The following is a 20,786-nucleotide window of genomic DNA, read 5'->3' as shown; positions in this document are numbered from 1 at the left end:
CCTCTTTCTACATAGCTGGCCAGTTCATCTAACTCCTTTTGTATGGAAACTTAATGCCATGCTGAGATTCCATGTGGAGATGAAAATTAGGGGATAAATATACAGGTTTAATAATATTCTGTCATTTTGACAGTCTCTGCCGCTTTCCTGTTATATTTTAATCCACTTTTCATGCTTTCAACATTAAGAACTTCTGACAAAGTTTTACCAGAATGATAACATCTTTATATAATGACCTTCTGCTATGTCTATGATTCTAAACACAAATTTATTTGCTTTTATCACTTTGGACTAAAAGAGGAAGAAAATGAACCATTATGAAAAAAGGGCTTTTTCTCCCTTTTAATTCTCCTCAGGAAGCAGCAGTTCCTTCCCTTTTATCTTTTTATTCTGAACTACAGGTGCATCCCCATTATCTGTTCCATGGATGCCTTTGAGGTTAATATTTCAGCTCAGTCATTCCTTCAGTTGAGAGAGATGAATTAAATTAGTACTGGCAGGAAGAGAGATTTAAATAAAATGTAAAATAATGCCAACTCACTTCATTTTTCTTTCTACAAGGATGCATTCATGTGCTATTCTTGTAGCCAGGCCTTTTTTTCCCCCTTAATTCAATCTATTAGGATTCTCAATTTATTCCGTTTAATAAATAGAAATTTTGGTTCTGTTCAAAGTATGATATTCAAACAATGAATGTTTTTCTTCTTCTTCTTTTTTTTTTCTTTTCTAAGGAAGGGAGCACAGAAGGACTATAAAGGTTCTTTTTATGCTGGGTCCAGTTCATTACTCTGGCTCTGGGCTGGGTTACTAAGAGGAACAATTAATTGCCTGTGGCACAGGGATCAGGTCAGCTTCATTCAGAATTTCATTCCTGGGAGATCTCCATACAGAGCTCAAAGGTGGGAAGAGAAGGTTGGATCTTAGCACAGAAATACTTATGATTGGCTTGTGAGCATTTAGGGAAGAAAGGGAACAGCTCTGATGGAAAGAGCTCTTAACTAGGCCTCTAGGTAGCCTGTCCTAATTCTCGACCAATATCTTGCAACAATTTAATGACAGTCATTTAACTTCTTTGGGCCTCAGTTTCCAAAGTCATGAAATTGGGCTGATAATACCCAGTTTCATTTGTATATAGGTAATACTCCTTTTTGGACTTTCCATAGAATATCCTCTGTAATCTTCATAAACACACCTCCTTTATCCCTAAGTCCTTATTGATAATAAGAGGACCACTGAATAAAGTTGTCACTGTAATTGTATTATCAAGAAATTTTATATGCATGGGAGACTCTTTTTTGGAAGAGAGACTTTAATGCTATATTATACTCTATCAAGTAAAGTTACTTTTAGTAATTAATAAGCAATGAACACAGTAGGCTCTTATAGTGTCTATGCCTTTCGGTCAATTATATAACAATGAAAATGCAATCATTTGTTGAAAATCATTTGTAAAAGGATGCCTCATATTCCCTTCTCATATTTTCATGACAAATGTCATAAGTATGAATCTAGAATATTCTCACAAAGATTTTCTAAATAGGAGGTAGTATATGGATAAGTAGTTACTCATCTCTTTCCAATAGAGTTGTTTTCATATTTTTTGTAATAATATTGTGACAATTGAAAATTCTGAGAGACGGTTCTGGATAAGAAAATCAATTTATTGATCAGGCTAGCAATAACCAATTGATTAATTGGTCTCTTTCAATGATCAAAGACAAATTCATTCAGCATCTTGAGTCATTAAATACAATTTTAGAAGCTCATTATTCAACCTTCTCTAAGACATAGATAACTAATCAGGAGATGGGCCAATATTCTCCAGGAAAAATCACATGCCTGATCATAGGATTCCAATATCTAGATGAAGAAATCAGGTTAAGTCTGGTTAAGAGTGACCTCTGTTCACTCCAATGGGGGACACAAGGACATTTTGTTTGTATTTAGTCAACTTTATCTATTTTCTGTAACTTTATCTTCTTCAATGATCACAGATGGCATATGAGGTGTTTTTTTAGTGTAAATATGGCACTTTTATTTTCATTGACAATGAGGATTGGTCATCACAGAAATGCTGCTCTATTGGATCCCTTTCATACATATTTCTTATTTTTCCAGTTTCACTTATAGCTGCTTTTGGTGTTATCTGATTATTTTGGGGGGTCCATGCCAAGCTTTATATAAGCGCTTTTTTGGTTTCTTTTGAAATTAAAAAAATCATTTTGTAAGGTATTAATGATTATAATCTTCGAATGAGGTACCATATAGTTTTCAGCCTGTTTTGTTCTCCTTGTTGTGGTGAGTATTTCACATTGTTCCAGGGTTATTATAGAATCAAAATCTCTCTTTTTATGTGTTTTTCATCAATTGCTTGTTTAAATAGCTTGGGCTGGAATTGTTGTGAGTTCCACAAGAATACTATTATAATACCTTATAATAGTTCAGAGGGGATTCTGGGATCTTTAAGTCATGCCAATGGAGCATGAGTTCTTGAAGGTTTTACAAAGTGAGAGAAGCCTTGACAATCACTCTAGCAGCATAATAGTATTGGCTTTCTAAGGAATAGCATCCCTAAATGTGGAGCTACTCAATAGCAGCAGGTTTGCAGCTAAACTAGATGATTAATTCTTTGGCCATGGTGAACCGTGAAACAAATTAAAATCTTAAGTGACCTTCAGTAATGTTTTATTTTTCTGTTCCTATAATGATAGTAGAAGGATGGAGGATGGAGTCAGGATTGTTAAGATTCCCAGTTTTTAAATGATATGCAAATATTGATTGGTACTATAAATGTGAAATCTTTCTCCAATGACAATAAGTCGATGGGGAGTTGACAGATAAGTTGATGATAGAGGAATGAAACCATTTTCATCACTGGAATCCATAGTGGGAAGAGATGGGAGAAGAAAGTATCATTTAATGGTTGATCTTCTGGCCACCCAGTCCTGGATAAATTCTGAGATTCCCAGGGTAGGTTGAAGAGGGAAGACAAAAAGGTAGAAATTCCCCTCCATATAGGTAATTTAGCTCATGGGCCAACATCTCTTTCAAAGAAGGAAGAATTAGAGAAATTCTTTGTGGTCAATTTATTTTGTTAGACTCTTGATACAGATGAGATTGTGATTAAAATCAGGATGATATAGATATATAAAGGAAGGCTTTTGTTCAAAGAAATGGGATAGGTTAGTGGGTAATGAGAGATAAAAACAAAAAGGAAAACAAGTATTTTTAATATATGCAAAAAGTAAAGAGAGGAAAATACAGAAAAACAACCAAATAGAGTAATTTGAGCTTTGTTAAATTTAACCTATACACTTCTTTTAAAATGAATTATACGACAAAAGCTCAGTTTCCTGTATAATCCTCTTTCTTGTCCTTATCTTAAAATCTTAGTGTTCACTGTTAATTATTAGTAATAACTCAGTATTAATTTATTATGAATAATAAAAAGACATTTAAAAGTTAAAAAAAGAAATTATGAAAAATTTGGAAAGTCTTTCTAGATCAATATATACCGTGATGACTTTGTTACACAGGTGGGAACGTGGGAGAATGGTGAAAAATAGATTGGGAAATATAGTTCAGGATTAAGAAATGGAAGAAATTTTTAAGTTATCCCAAAGCTTCACATCCTTTACTTCAAGAAAAAAAAGGCAGAAAGTGTTAGGATGAGCACTGGATGAAATTAGTGATACCTTCACAACTAGAAAGCAACTGGTTACCAATGTGATAATCTTGTCCAAAACAAGTTTTGAATCATCAGCTAATTAGAACCAATGTCAAAGTCAACATCAATTTAGAAGAAAGGATGAAGTTGAGAAGGTGCTGGAAGAAATTACAAAAGATCCATTAATCAATGAGATCCATAATTACTCATTTTCATTTACCAATGTTCTCCCATTGATACTATGTGGCTATGAATAATATAATATCACTATCTGAACAGAATTAAAATTGAAGCTGACCCAAAGGCCAATGGAAAGACACATAGTGAATGTATGTAGGCTCTAACAGTCAGGGACTCTGATAGTCATGCTTTTATTATTTTGCCTGGAAACCGGCCACCACACCACTTTTTAGCCATCTTCAAACTATGCTACTTTACAGGTTACCTCGTCTTTACTTCATTTCCAACTCTAGCTCCTCTATCTGTGTTTCTTCTCTTATTAGAATATAAATTTCTTAAAGGTAGTAACTATTGCCATATTTGTATTTGTATCCTTAACTTACAGCATAGTGTAGGCTATATAGTAAACACTAACATAAATGCTCTTCCATTCATTTATTCAATAATAGATTACACACAAGAAAAGGCTTTGTATTGTCAACTTGGAAAAAAAAACCACACAGAACCACTAAAGTCTTCAGCAACCAAATTGATTAAAGAATCAGGACAAAAGACAGTGCTCAATATTTGACCACCACACAGAGCCCAAGCTCTGGCACTCTGGTTGCAGTGTCTCTGGGAAACTCCACTGCCAAAGATGATTTTCCAAAGAATAATAGAACATAGAGATCTTATAGATCTTTCAGGGAACAAAGGACAGGGAAGTATGATTGATTAGCTTTACAATGGTCACAAGGAAAAGAGGTGTCCAGGACTGGATTATCAGGGAGAGGCTTATTGCTTTACAATGATACAAAAGGAAGATTCCAGTCAGGGGCTGGGCTACCTCAGGAGAGGACTTCTAAAACAAAAAAGAGTACTTAAGATTTGATGATCTACTAATCCCATCTAAATTGGGATCATAAAGTATTTTAAGGTTTATTGTTCAGTCAGAGACAAGGTCAGTCTGGGACTTCCCTTAAGACAGTGTTCAAGGGACAGGCAAACTTGGGGTTCTCAAAAATCCAGTTGACTGTATATAAATTCTCTTTATTTTATATAATATTCTGTATTACTATTATTATTAATTACTACTATCATTATTATTATTATATCTGGGTAGATTCAAAGTCAAATTCGGTTACAGTTTTATATGTTGATATATGAATTAATATAATTGATTACCTTTGTAACACTATGTACTTTATTTTACACACTTAAAAATATTCTGAGAAGGGATCCATAGACCATTCATGGAACTGCCAAAAGTGTCCCTGACACAAAACTTTTCAGAATCTCCCTGAGTTAGTAGAAAGGCCCCGGAACCAACTAGCCTTTTATGAAGAGCTCCTCTGAACGTTGAGAAACCATATTCTTCCTCTCAGGGTAGGCATATACTAATCAAAGAGGAGACAACATATTCTCAGGAACTATAGAACAAGATATCTTATGAAGCTGATCACTTGAGCTCTTGGTGGCTAAGGTCTCTGTTACTACAATTCTATCTCAATAGAATAGTCCAAGGTAAACAATTTGGAATAAAATTCTTCCCTGTATTTTTAATTCGCCAGTACAATGGAAACTTTATGGTTGTTTTGGATGATTTTGGGGGGTGTATGTTAGCCAAGTAAATCTATCTCAGGCAGAAGTTAAAAAGTAAAAATGATTAGAGGAGAGGAAACACCTGACCTGTTAAATGTTAATTTTTTTCATTATTTTAATTAGATTTTCCCCCTATTGGCAGGTAGAAGGGCATTGCCTGCAGGAGTCTTTTTGTTGTCTTTTAAAAAAAAAAGGCAAATTCTTTTATGCAATCAGTCCAATAATTAACGAGTGCTTTTTCTAGCAAAGAGAACTCATTATTGCTGCATTTGTGCTGATTGATCCATGCTTGTAAGGTTATTTTCAAATCTAAAAGGCATTTCAGGAACCACTTAAAAGATTTTCAAAATAAGGAAGGGGTGAATAATCATTGATCAATCTCTAATGCACACAGCAGCCTTGATATCAACAACTCCATCCCCAGCTCTCAAAATGAAGATACAAACACCCCATTAACAAATTCCCTTTGGAACCCATAAGCCCATGGAGGGGATTCTAGAAGTGGTCATCTTCTGCATATGATTTAACTTCTAGTGGGGATAAACTCTATAAGGAAGGTTTATCAGGTCCCAGCATTTGACTTTTTGTCCTTTTTGACAGTAAATCTCCCCAAATGACTCTGTTTGGATGATTTGATATATCTATAAGCCTGCTGCCTTTACTCTCACTTTCCATATCTTCCAGACCTCCAATCCTTTAACCTTTCAACTCATATTGTGTCCCTCACTAAACTAATTTTCCTTACATATCTCTTATACATCACTGCTGAAAAAAAATGTTTATGAGTGCACTTATATGCTACAGGATAAAGACCAAAGTCCCTATCCTGGCATTCAAGGTCTTTCATACTCTTAATCCTTCCACTCATATCTCCTAGCTACCTTTCACATATTCTACACTGCAGTTTTACTCAACCATTCATCATCAGGCTCAAGTGGCACTCTAGTTTGAAAACTCTATATCTTTGCTCACAATATTTCCTCTATTTGCAATTCTCTCTCTCTCTCTCTCTCTCTCTCTCTCTCTCTCTCTCTCTCTCTCTCTCTCTCTCCCTCCCTCCCTCCCTCCCTCCCTCCCTCCATCTTTGATTATTAGTATACAAATATCCCTTCCATGTTGCAACTTTCCCCTTCATGTTNCTCTCTCTCTCTCTCTCTCTCCCTCCCTCCATCTTTGATTATTAGTATACAAATATCCCTTCCATGTTGCAACTTTCCCCTTCATGTTTTGATATATCATGGAGTAACATAACAAATTAAATAGAATTTTTGTTTTGTTTTGTGTAAACCATGGACAACACATGAAGGTCAATAGATAACACAGAAAGAATTTAGAAACTTATAAATGCATAAAATATATGTATAGTCTTATATAATATCAATAAATTTTATCTTTTAATACCATAGATGTGTACAATTTCTTTTTTAAAGTTAAGGTAAGTAAAAAGTTAAAGTTTGTGAAAAACATGAAAGCCAACAAACAACACACAAAGGCTAGAAATGTAGAGATATCTTTAAAAGTTTGGTAACTTGTAAATGCATATAAGGTACTGTCAATACCCCATAAAAGAAAAATAAAAAAATCCAGACTTCTTTGGTATAAAGAAAGGACCAAAAAAAATTTTTTTGCAGATTTTCCAGTTTATAGAAGCATTGTACCCTGAAACCCTGACAATATATACTTGCTTTGGTGCTTAGCTCAAAAGCTGTCTTCTCTACAAAGTCTTTCTTGATTCTTGTGTGAAGATGGGATTAATCCTACCCTGAACATTTTTAGATTTAATTACCAAAAGTGTAAACACCCTACTTAATCCTCAAGTGGGGGAGGTCTGTAACCCATGAGTAGGAAAGTGAGTGACAAATCAGAATTGACTGACTGGCCCCTGAGCAGTCCTAAGCAAAGCCTTTGTTGTAATTGGTACATGTAAAATGGGAGGAAGGCACAGGAAGTAATGAAAGGAATGATCTTTATAAATTGCAAGAACTTCCTGGAAAGCTGGCTCTTTTGCCTTGAACTGGACCTGGAGGAGCTCTGGCTGAGGACATTGGACTACTTTATATTTCTCCTTAGAACTCTCACATGGGTGGGTGAAAAAAAGGCTGACTCCATTCTTTAGCTTCCCTGAGTTACTAGCCTTTAAGAGGGGCCCTGTAGCTGGGAGGAGGCCTCGTGGCTAAAACTCTTATTAACTGACCTTTAGGCTCTCTGACTGGTGCCTCTGGAGCCCTGCCAGAGTAAATCCAGGGCTTTAGCACATAGTCTAGCTCATTAAACTAGATCTCTTTCTCTGCCCTCTTCTCATCTCTCTACTTTCACTCTTTCCCTATATTTTATAAATAAATTGTAAAAAAAAAAATCATTTGAAATTGAGTAATCAATTCATGGCGACCACTCTTTCTTATATTTAGTCCAACCACAATTTTTTGCCCTTCACACTTGCAACAACTCTCAAAATTTTATGGTATTTACAAAAATAACCATAAAAATTGTTAAAGGAGACACACATTTTGTCTCTTCTGCTAAACTTGTAGGCTCTATAGTAGCAGTTTAGAGTATGTTGTTCATCTTTGTATCTTCTGTAATATCTTTCACAATAGACCTTTTCTCCTTTAAGTCACTGAAGTATAGGACAAAAAAACTTTGAACTGGGTCATTAGGACACCTCAATTCTAGTCTTGGCTCAGGCATTCACTTTTGTGTCATCATAGGCAAGGTGTTTGCCTTCTCTGCATCTTAGATCATCTAATCCAGACCTACTATTTTACAAATGAGGAAATGAATCTTGCTCTATGATTCTAAGTGTTATAATTCCTTTCTATTCTTTCTTCTCTTCCCTTTTCTTACCTCTTTCCTTCTATCTTCCCTCTCTTCTCTCTCTTTTCTACTTCCTTAGTTTTTCTCTTCTATTTAAGAAAGAAATCTTTAGTCACCTCTCTTCACTTTTCTCTTTCCAAAAGGAAAAGTCTCTTCCTAGGTTCAAATCTGGCCTCAGACACTTCCTAGCTATGTGACCCTGGGCAAGTCACTTAACCCTCATTGCCTAGCCCTTACTACTCCTCTGCCTTGGAACCAATAAATAGTATCAATTCTAAGATTGGAAGGTAAGGATTTAAAAATAAAAGGAAAGATCTCTTCTTTTTTCTCTCCTCTTCCCCATTTCCTTTTTTATTACTCTTTCAGTTAGCCAATCAACACCTATAAAGTGTCAATAACCTACTCAATTTCATGTTCTACCTGTAAGAGGGAAATTAAAGGTATTTTATAGATATATATTTAAAGTGTGGCCACCAGGAATCAACAATTCAGATTGATTCCATAATTAAATAGACCCAAGTCTATTTAATTATAGAAAGAAGGTTAAAAGGCTAATTAAACTAGGCTACAAGCCACAAGACCTTAGAAATCAGAGAGCCTATAAGCCTACTTAAGGCAGAGTTTGGAAACGCCAAGGTAGGCCAAGGAAGTCAGCCTAACTTACCTACGTGACAATTCAGAGTGGAAGCAGCCTGAGGTCTCAGCCGAGCACCTTCAGCACCAAGTTCAAAGCTGGAACTGCCTCACCCAGGAAGTAACCAACATACTTAAAGAGACAGTGTCTCTCGTCACTTCCGGTGGGTACACCTCTAATTCAAGTGGACAAATGGCGGCCTCTACACTGATTTGGACTGCCCAAAGGGCAGTCCCTTGTTCTTGATTTGTTACTTATTTTCATGTGTGATTAACTCATCTCCCCTCCCTACTGAGGGAGGTGGGGATGATATAATCTAGATGCCTAGGCTAAGTAGAGTTTTGACTATGAATGGGCTAGAGCTAATTCCATTTACACATACCACAAACATTCCAGAAAAGAATAGATATTCTATATTTCTTAATGATTTTCATCCCTCCCTGAGAGTGATCAGATGATATATCCTGTAAATATCTTTTTATTTGTTTATTTATTTATTTTGTAAGTAACTATTTTTATGTTATCTCTCCTTGGAGATTGCGAGTTCCTTAAGGGCATAGATGTTTTTGTCTTTTTCCCCCCTAGGTAATGGGGGTCAAGTGACTTGCCCAGGGTCACAAAACTGGGAAGAGTCTGAGGTCAGATTTGAACCTAGGACCTCCTGTTTCTAGGCCTGGCTCTCAATCCACTGTGCTACCCAGCTACCCTTCCCCCACCATAGACTGTTTTTGCCAGTCTTTGTATTCCAGCATTTAGCACTATGCCTAGGACATAGTAGGTGATGGATGAAAAAATGCTTGTTGATTTGATGACCTGAAGCCCACTTTAGACAGAAATCTTAAGACTTCTTAGATCGATTTGCTTAGCTCTGTGTGTGAGCCCTGGGTTTTTTTCTCTCTTAGAAGGAAAACGCCAAGAAGGATACTTGCCTTATTTTTTATTTTTTATAATTCCCACCATTTTCAAACTCTAAACATAGAGATTTATATAATTGTACTAAGGCATGAGATCCCAGTGGAGTTGTCAGGACCCTGAATTGGCTGGATCCTCCTTTTTCTCTCCACCTCTACTCCCTCCAGCTATTTTCTTCTCCTTTGGTCCTCAAGTCTGTAAACTCAGACACAGTAGTATACCCTCTATCACATCTACTTATTATGTTTTCCCCTTATTTTAATTTGCAAAGGTATTTTTTTTTATCCCTTGTTTTCCTGCTATGACTCTGCCTAATGAAGTATTTTAGAGGAGTTTCTTTTCTTAAAAAAAAAACAAAAAACAACAAGGCTGAGTGTTTATTAAATTAATTTTTGCTTTAATGTATTTCCTTCATATTTCATGCTGTGGACACAACTGTTTCTGCAAATGACTTTTTCCGAGGTGGCTGATTTATTTTTAATTGCCTCAGTGCTTGGGTTTGCTTCCACACTACACTTGTTATTACTATTTGTTTAGTACTTAAGGCCCTGAAATAGAACCAGTACAGCCTTCTCCCCTTGACAAGGAGCAGCTGTAACGCGTAAGAGTAAGTATCTGCAGGGAACAACAGGTACAAAGGAGGAATTGTTTTCTTTTAGATTCTAGAAAAATAAATAATTTTTCCCACAATTGTTTGCCTATCTGTGCACTGTCAGTGCTATGCATAAGGAAGTCACTTAACTTCTCCAGGCCTTAGTTTCTTCACCTGCAAATGAAAGGGGTTTGCTACATGACCTTTCAGGGCTCTTCTGGCTCTAAATCTAAAACTCTTGGGTTTATATATATTGTTTATATTCTTTCATTCATTAGCTGAATGAACATTTTACAAATTCCATAGTTGCTAGAAGGAGACAGAATGATGTAGGATGTAGTCCATGGCCTCATGTCACTTACTTTCTTCCAAGCAGTCTTATAAGCCTTTAGTAAAAAAATAATGCAGTTGGGATAGTCTGGTAGCACAGTGGAAAGAGCACCAGGTCTGGAGTTGGATAGTCTGGGTTCAAATCTGGATTCAGACACTTTCTAGCTGTGTGAGCTTGAGAGAAAATCACTTAAACCCATTTGCCTAGCCCTTTTCCTCTCTTCTGAATTGATACTGAGATAGAAGGTAAAGGTTTAAAAAAATATAATGTGATAAACACATGGATTTTATATCAGCATGATCAACTTTACCCAGAGGAACTTAAAATAGCCTTAGGACTAAGCACCAGAGATATATTAACCTCTGTGTATTTAATAATAATAACAATAGCAAACATTTATATAAGACCTACTCTGTGTCAGGCACTGTGCTAAGTATATTACAATCTCATTTGATCCTCACAACAACCCTGCTTGGTAGATGCTATTATTATCCTCAAATTTCTGAGGAGTAAACCAAGACAGACTGAGGGTAAGTGACTTATCCAGGCTCACACAGCTAGTAAGTGTTTGAGGTAAAATTTCACCTGTGAACCATGGCAGCCCCTAGCTATTTTTAAGCAAGCTCCTTTCAGCTGAGGTCATATATAAATGAGGAAATAAGTCATGTTGGACCAAAGATCTAGAGTCAGTAGAGATCAGTTCATAGTCAGAGCCAGAGATCATTCATCCTCAAACCTTCATATTATAGACAAAGAATATGAGACCTAAGGAAATAGAATGTCTTGCCCAAGTGCTGTTTGAAGTAGAATTTGAACACAGGTCCTCTGCCTGGGGCAACTAGGTGGTGCAATGTATAGAGCAATGAGCCTAGAATCAAAAGAACCTGAGTTCAAATTCAGCTCTGGGTAAACCACTTAACCCTGTTGGCTTCAGTTACCTCTTTTGTAAAATGAGCTGGAGAAGGAAAAGCAAATCATTCCAATATCTTTGTCAAGGAAACCGAAAATTGGATCACAAAGAATTGAGCATGACCGAAAAATGACAATCTCTGCCTCTAGAACTAGTTCTTTTTTCTTGATATTTTTTCATTTTGTTTTTTTGCTGCTGCCCTTCCAATTTCAGTGTATTTACTAATACACTCAATTGGCCCATCAGTTAGCATTTATCAAATGTCAACTATGTGCCAGGCACTGGGCTAAGTGCTGGGGATATAAAGACAGAAAAAAAATATCCCTTACCCTCAAGCAACTCACAGTCTAATATGGAAGGCAACCTGCCATCAAGCTATGTATAAACAAGATACATGCAGGATAAATTGAATGTAGTTTTAGAAGGAAAATACTAAGATTAGGGAATGGAAAAGCTTCCTTCTAGCAGAAGAAAAGGTTTTCCCTGAGACCTGAGGGAAGCCAAGCAAAGCAGAAGGCAGAAATGAGAAGGGAGACAGACAGACAGACAGAGAGACACAGAGACAGACAGAGGCACAGAGACAGAGATAAAGTGAGGGAGGGAGGGAGAGGGAAAGAGAGAAGGAGAGAGGGAGAGAGAGAAACAAAGAGAGAGGGAGGGGGGAGAGAGACAGAGAAAGAGAGAAAAGGGGAAAGGGGAGAGAGAGAGAAAGGAGAATGGAGAGAGAGAGAGATGGAGTGTCATGGAAGAAACAATGGAGGCCAATGCCATTGGATTGCAGAGCACTTGGAGGGAAATAAAGGGTTAGACGACAGGAAGTAGGAAGAGATCAAATTATGAAGTGCTTTTAAAAGTCAAATTTTATATTTGATATTTTAAGTAATAGGGAGCCACTGTAGTTTGCTGGAGGGGGCTGGATTGACATGTTCACACTTTATGAAGATCTGTTTGACAGTTGAGTGGAAGATGGGTTAAAGTGTGTAGAGATGTGTCAGGAAGACAATAACAGGCTTTTGCAATAGTCCAGGCATGAAATGATGTGGACCTTCACCAGGGTGTTGGCAGTGTCACTGGAGAATAGGGAATGAATACATTTCCTACATTACAGTAGAGTAGAGAGATATTACAAAGTCGAAATGATATCCCCTTCTCTTAGAATTTACCTTTGAGTTGCTATAGCCAATAATAATAATAATAATAATAAATCCATCCTCTGGTGTTCAACCCTATGGAGATGAGTCTCTGTATATCTTGTTAATTTGATGCTTGATTGATAAATCCAATCTGTCATTGTGGTCATTTGCAAATCCCTTAGTTTGATAGGAGCTTCCACTCAGCAGCTCTAGGCACTGTGAACCCTCCATTGTGATTAAGCATCAGAACAGGAGAAAGTTTTTTTACTTACGTATTATATATTGTTATCTGCCCTAAGCCAAGATATTGGCTCTATTTGCAAAACTCATTTATGAAGGTTGAAATAATGAAAAAGCAGGTGTTCCTAACTGTCCTGAAGCCTTGTTTTAAGATTTATAGGTTGAAATACTCTTTATCCCAGATTATATTTAACTTGAAATTTAGTCAAGATTACAACCTGATCCTTTTCTGTTATACAATTTTTTCTTCCGTATCCTACATTAGAAAATAATAATAGTAATAGTAAACTGTCCTCAATTCAAACTTAAAAATTGGCTAAGAAAAGCATATTTATATGAATTAGTTAAATGTCTAAGAATGTTTCACATGCTTTTCATGTGAAAACAGTGAAAAATTCTTTACCATATACATTTCAGAAGATTCTCTTAATGAAGATCCTTGAAAGACTTATCTCAATGAATAAGAATGATTCATAACTGATATAATATGTGCCAGCATAATATGTGGAGGGCTGTTTCTAAAGTGTTTGAGCATATTTGAAAACAAATGTGTTGTATATTTTAAACATTCTCTCTGAAATTCTGGGGCTGGGGAGAATACAACTTTTATAGTAGAAAAGGATGTTAGCAATAATCTGATCCAGTCTCTCATTGTCCAGAAAAGAAAACTAAAACCCAAGGAAATTAAGTGATTTTCTTTAGCTAAATTAATTCTATGCTCTGGTCATGATGTAGTAGACAGAGTATTCGATTGAGATTCATAGTCACTTAATTTCTCTGGACTTCCATTTCCTCATCTGTAAAGATGAAGTGTCTAGTTGGAACAGTGCATGGTGTACTGGACTTGGAATTAAGACTTCAGTTCAAATCCAGCCTCAGGAACTTACTAGCTGTGTGACTCTGAGCAAGTCCTTAATCACTGTTTGTCTCAGTTTCCTCATCTGTAAAATGAGGATAATGCGTGTGCCTACCTTTCAGGGTTGTTGTGAGGATCAAATGAAATAATATTTGTAATATGCTTTGCAAACCTTAAAATGCTATCTGAAAGCTAGTTCTTATTAATGTTTTTTTTTAAACCCTCACCTTCCATCTTAGAATCAATACTGCATATTGGTTCTAAAGCAGAAGAGCAGTAAGGGCGAGGCAATGAGGGTTAAGTGACTTGCCCAGGGTCACACAGCTAGGAAGTGTGAAGATAGGATTATCTCTCTTTGTTGTTTCTAATATAATCAATCAGCAACCTTTATTTTAATTAATCAAAAACTGAAAACACCCTTACTTAACACTTGACCAGTCAATAGGTGGAAGAGTTCACAAGTCAAAAACTCTCACCTCCAAAGGAGACTGCCCATTCCTGGGCAGGGCTAAGCATTTGGAAGCTGTGATTGGTTTCTGTGAAGAGGGAAAGAGTCAGGAAGTGACATGGGAAAAGGACAATAAAAAGGCCATGGCTTCCTGTATTCCAGGTCTTTTCTTTCTTTGGATCTTCTGGCTGGGAGTCATTCCTGCCTTGGTGCTTGAAGAGACACTTCCCATGGATCCTGTGGTGGTGAGTGGAATGGTTCCTGCCTTGATTCTTCCGTGAAGAGACTCTCTCTGCTTGTTGGTGCTTTGGTGGGACACTCCCTTCAGAAGTGTCTGAGACCAGATTTGAACCCAAGTACCTCCCATCTCTAGACTTGGCTCTCAATCTACTGAACCACCTAGGTGCCCCCTATTATTATAGCTATAAAAATGTGAGGGGCCAACAAAATGACTAGCGTACTTTCTAGCTCTTGAACATAAGGTCTTGCTGTCTGTGTTGTAAGTGAGAGAACCAAGAATGAAACTCAAAGCTTCTGGCTCCAAATCCAGTGCTCGTTCTATAATACTATACGGATACGCTTAATTATATTAGTAATTTGCACTAATGGTCACCAATTCTTCACTGGACTCTGACTTAGTGAATTTTAAACACTATTTGGCCAAGACTATATGAGACTATCTAAAAGGTACCCTTTTCTCATTTTCTCATTCTCTGAATCAGAGGCAGAGACCTGGGACCCTGAGCTCCAACTTGCCTGCCAAGAGCTGTGATGCTCCCTTCAGCCTCTCTTATAAAGGGTCTTTGATGTTGGCAGTTTTAAGTTGGTTTGATCAGATGCCACCAACCATCCTGGCCACAGGTTAGGGAATCCCTGAGAGATTGGCAAATGTTCTTTTAAATCCCGGGTAAAATTCATGAAAAATTGATCTGTCACCAGACCTGGCTCTTTTTCATATTACATCAACCCTGGTGCACTTAATCTGAGAGTATTACAACCTCTAACTTCATGGGTCCCTGGACCTCTCCACAGTCACACCCCTGAGATTAGGGGAGGAATCCAAAGATATTTGCAAGGGCATAGTTATTGTTACCTTTATTAGAAGGCAAGTTCCCTGAGAGAAGGGACTACTTTATTAATGTCTCTGTAGCACCTGCACCTAACCCAGTGCGTATGTTACCAGACAATCTCCTGGCCTAGGTGGGTATCCCCAGGAGGATCTGCAGTTCCCCTATATACCAATGCTTTCAATGACTGGGCTCACAATGCCATAATCTCCCAGCATAAGTATGACTAACAACAGGTTAAGTCATTGTCCAGGGATGAGGTTTATGCCTAAGAAAAATTCCATGGACCAGCCAATAACATTGAAGAAAGCAATCCTTTAATGAGCTCAAATACTGAGAATAATATGTAAAACAATGTGAATCAGCTCAAAATTAAACTTTATTATCAAATAATGGGAAAGAGGAAAAGGGGGAAAATGAGAAGGGGGAACCAACATACGACTCAGACCCACATATTAACATAAAATAAAGTTCACATGAGGACTTGGGGAGCACAGAGGTATGGACAGTCCATTTAACTGGTGAGGCATGCTCTAAAGTGCCCTTCTGAGAGTGGGCTATTGAAGCTTGATTTTGGGTGGCTACCTGGAACTGGTCAATTTTCATATCAGGGCACATAGGGGATATTATGGATCCCCCAGTACAGGAAGAGAATAAGCTGGCTGTTGGCAAGTTATTTTGGGGTCCACAGCTGTCCCAACCTCAAAAATATTATTAACAGTATTTTTCCCATGGCTAGATTATATAAATTAGGGTCTCTCTCAACAGGAGACTGTCATCAGGGTCATAAGCCCTGCCCCACCCCATGTCTAATTTAATAACCACCAACAGAGTAGGCAACCAAATAATACTTATTGAACTGAATTGAATTAACAATATAATAGATTTGCTGTTACTCAGACCTTTAAGCATTCTTTGTGTCCAAGTTCTTAGGCAAATGCCCATAACAGTACACAAGACTTCCTCAAGGCAGGTAAATAATAGAAGAACAGAAGATCATAGGGTGAAAGCCAAAAGCCTCACAGAAACAGGAAATCTCTGGATCTATGGTTCTCGGCCTCAAAGAGGTCTCACATGAATCTCTCTCTTTCCTTCCATGACAAACAACTCTGGAAAACAATATGATGGACCAGACTATAAGTTGATAAGGTTGGTTTCTTCCTAATTTTACCCACTGCCTACAGGCGACTTCAGAGTAGGTAGAAACTGATGAAGTCCTCAAAGCTATGGCCTAGGGCTGCTGCTCACTGCCATGGCTTCTTCCTTAATATGGGAAAGCTGGAGATTGCCTTGAGCTTAGCAGGTTCAGTCTGAGACTTAGTTCTTAGTTCTTTAAGCCTGAGGGCAACTTGAGAGCTCTAATTCTACAACCTTAGTGAAAGGCTTTGAGAAAAGATGCTCCAGCAAAGTACCCAATGGATGTGTATACATTTAACAGCCTTATAAATACTTCAATTAAATGTTTAGAGGTCCCCAAAGTTATCACTAACAGATCTAACCCTTGATAAACCTGTCAAGTTGGCAAAGTTTGCCTCCATCCTTCCAGTTATCCTCTTTATGAACCCTTCTCTTCCTCCTTCTCCCTTCAGCATTCTGTGCTAGCAAGCATTTAACCCTGTCAATAGTATTCCTAGCAACATTGCTCTCCAGAAAGGGTCTGGTAGCAGTCACTTCCCCAGGGAGGTGACTCTGTGTTCTCTTGTCCCCTAGGTGGGGCAGGGGAATTAGCATTTGAAGTCTTATCTCTAATTGTGAAATGTCAAACCACTAATTAAAGAGCTTCAGATTCCAACCAGCAAGTAGCAGAGGTATTTCAGGAAGTAGGGGGCCTTTTCTGATAGCCTTGAATTTAGACACAAACTCCATGTAAAAACAAGTCAGCTCATGTGGGTGGCTTGAGAGTATTCACTGGTTGCCATTCTCCCAGGGATCTCATCCCAGTTGGTACTTGAAGCTATGGACATAATGAAGCTTTGCATTGCATTTTTTGTAGACATGCCAGAAAAGATTGTGGTGCCAAGCATTCCTTCCCCTCTGCCTCCAATTCATGCAGAGCTTCATTAAAATGATCTCTGTAACTTGCCAGCTGTCTAAAATCACTTACCAGTTCAGGTAAATAGCCCAGGCTCTATAATAACTGCTATAAAAGGAAGAGATTGTTTAGTTGGTATTCAGGTAGCTATATTTATTTTCTGGTACTTCTGGCCACCAGTTGTTTCCTATTTAGCATTTGGGGCATATTTGAACTTCAAAAAATAAGGATTCTGTAGTACTTTCTATTTTATGAGTTATTTCCTACATAATTGTGTGAAGTGACGAATCCATATCTGCAAGGCCATCATCTAACTGGCTTCACCTTATAAAAGAGGAATCTGACATAGAATGAGCTCAGGGACCTTTACCTTCTACTTGGGCACCAAGGCCTTACTTAATTAATTGTTGTTATTTTTGGTCTAGATGCATAATTTCACTAGTGTAAAGAATTTCCTCTATTGCTCCAATGTACCTCAGTATGCCAAACTCTATTGTATTTTGTAGTCTTGGAGAGTTGCCTGGGGATTGAGAGGTCAAATATTTTTCTCATGGTCAAGTAGCTAATATATGTCATAAAAAACATGTAAGCTGCATGATTCCTCTTACTACTGTGCTTCACAACCCACTCTTTGAACCACTTAATGTTAAGTCATTCCCCAAAGCTCCCATATTTGAGATTGGAGATGTTTAAACTTTGGAATTTATAGCCACCCCAGTAGTTTTAACAGGATCTAGGGATCACTATCCTTCTCTTCTCTACCTGTCACCCATAACACAAGACAAACTTGTAAGGGTTTTACCTGGATAAATAACCATCGCCACTGGGCAAATAAGCAGCATTATTGGGTAAAGATCACTGGGTAAAAAAACCATCACCATTGTGTAAATATCACTGGGTAGAGAGATCCATTGCTATTGGGTAAATATCATTGGGTACATAATCAGAATCACTGGGTAAGTAACTATTATAACAAATGAGATGTTCCCTCTCTATACCACCCCAACCCCCAGTGTTCATTATGGTGCTTTTTGATTAGTGTTCATTCAAATCTGTAGTGAAAAAAGATAAAGCGTATAGATACTATATTTTAAAACAATCTGCCATCCACCTGCAGGAGAAATTCACTTGGAGGAGCACTGTTCTGGAAGAGTGGCTCTTCCCTTCACAGTGTTCAGGCTTGTCAGTCTCTGGAATAAATTATATGGTCACAGTAACAAGTTGTCTCTCAAAACACCAGGGTTAAAGGATGAGAATACAGGAACATGCTCCAATACAAGGCTGGAGTGCCCTAAAGGATATTGTGCCCAGTGGTTTATGAGGTTGCCAAGAGTTTTTGTATTTTTCCAAGTGGGAAATGAAGAAGAACAACTTGGCTTCCCTAGCATGTCCACTTAGGAAGGAGGGAAGGAGATTGTCTATTTCTGACCCGGGCTCTTTTCTACAAAAACAATTTTAAGGAAACTGGAGTTTGAGTTTAAAAAAGAAAGAAAGAAAGAAAAAAGGCTCCACCCACTCTAAGCTTTCTGCTTTCTCTTTGCAGTGACCTCATTCCCTCTGGCTCCCAGAAACTTGATATGCCTTTTGTTTTGTCCTTCAGCATCAACTTTTGATGCCACTCAGGCTGATCAATACCTTTCCCTTGGCATTATTTAAAGAGGGCCTTTTTATTTTGTCACTCTCATATCCCATATGATAAAGTATCATGAGCTTCATTTAGTCTATTTCCTTGAGTGGGAAGGATTAGCCAGGAGGAAGACGAGTTCCACTCTAGCCTCAGACACTAGCTATGGGACCTGGTCAAGTCACCACCTCCATCTGCCTTAATAACCTCATTTGTAAAATTGGTAAATATTAACATCTTCCTGGATTGTTGTGAGGATAAAATGAGATACTTATAGAGTGCTTTGCAAATCTTAAAGTGCTATGAAAGCTAATCATTGGTATTTCAAAATACCCTTATAGTTATAGTCTTTCCCTTATACTTAGAGGTCAGTCTTCATTATTCTATGAAGCCTCCATGTACCACCCCCAACCCATATTTATACCTACAGAGTGAAGTCAAAAGGCAGATTAGGTGCTTGGTGAATTAGATTAAGGGATAAACGAAGCATGTCATTACTAGCACCGTGGACAGCAACAGCTGAGAGTAGGGATCTGGAGACAGAAAAGCCAGAAATATGATAGAATCTGCAACCAAGAGATCTACAGGCAGTGGAGCAGATTGAGTACTGCACCAGAAGTAAGGAAGCCCTGGATTAAAATCCTGTTTTGTCATTTACTAGTCATGGAACCCTAGGCAAATCATTTAAACTATCCTCATTTTATGAAATGAAAAGGTTGAACTGGCTGACCTTTAAGGCCCATTGCAACCCTAAATTAAAGATCCTGTGAACTTTCTTCACCACTTATTAGCTCTTTGGTCTTGAGAAAGCCATTTCAACTATCTGAGCCTTAATCTCTTCTTATGAGGATTATATTTACACTCCTTGATAAACACAACATATTTTCTTCTGTTTGTTTATTTGTTTTGTCTTTATTTTTCTCAATTACATGTAAAGACAATTTTTAACAAATTTTTAAACTTTTGAATTCCAAATTCTATTCTTCCCTTTTCTCCCCTCTTTCCTGCTTAAGAAGGCAATTTGCTATAGATTAAACATGTCCAGTCATGCAAATAATATTTCCATCTTAGCCATGAACAATATATTCAATGACAACTTGAGCACTAAAAACTTGCATGTAAGACTATCTTCATGGATATGTATGACCAGAAAAGGAAGTGGGCTGGCCATGTAAGGTAAAGGATAAGAAAATATGAACTAAGATTAATATGAAAGCAGAAAAAAATGCATAAGCAGGAGACTATGATATCAAGGACAACTTCTGTCACGGTCAGAAGATAAAACATTTCCTGTGTATTGGGGGAACCAATCCCAGGACCTAAAGATGAAAGTAGGAAAGTGTTTACATCCCACCCAGTTCTGGAGAGTATGTCAGCTAAACTTAAGGGCACATTCAAATATAGGGGTGATGCTATGAAGAATTAAATTGCAATAACATCGGATTCTTGTCCATGGAAATATGAGAGTCAGTGCTTAAATTTACCTATTTTTTTCCCCATAGCACCATATTGCCTCTTCATTTGAAGAAGTAGTTGGTTTTTATAGTTTCCTTCAAGCTCCAAAAAACTCATTATTGAATTCAGGGTATAGATGATCTGTGCATTCCCCCATTTTTAGGGTGGGCTATTTTAAGGCAGCTGCCTATGGCAGAAGTTGGGGGGTGGTATGTGAAGATGTGGAAAGAAATAAAAGATTTGGCTGATTAATTTTTCTGTGTTTATAAATAATAAATCCAAGATGGCAAAGAGCTAAAATATGTAGTCT

Source organism: Gracilinanus agilis, chromosome 2 (genome assembly GCF_016433145.1).
Source record: "Gracilinanus agilis isolate LMUSP501 chromosome 2, AgileGrace, whole genome shotgun sequence".
Lineage (NCBI taxonomy): Eukaryota > Metazoa > Chordata > Mammalia > Didelphimorphia > Didelphidae > Gracilinanus > Gracilinanus agilis.
Note: the sequence above shows the minus strand (reverse complement) of the source record.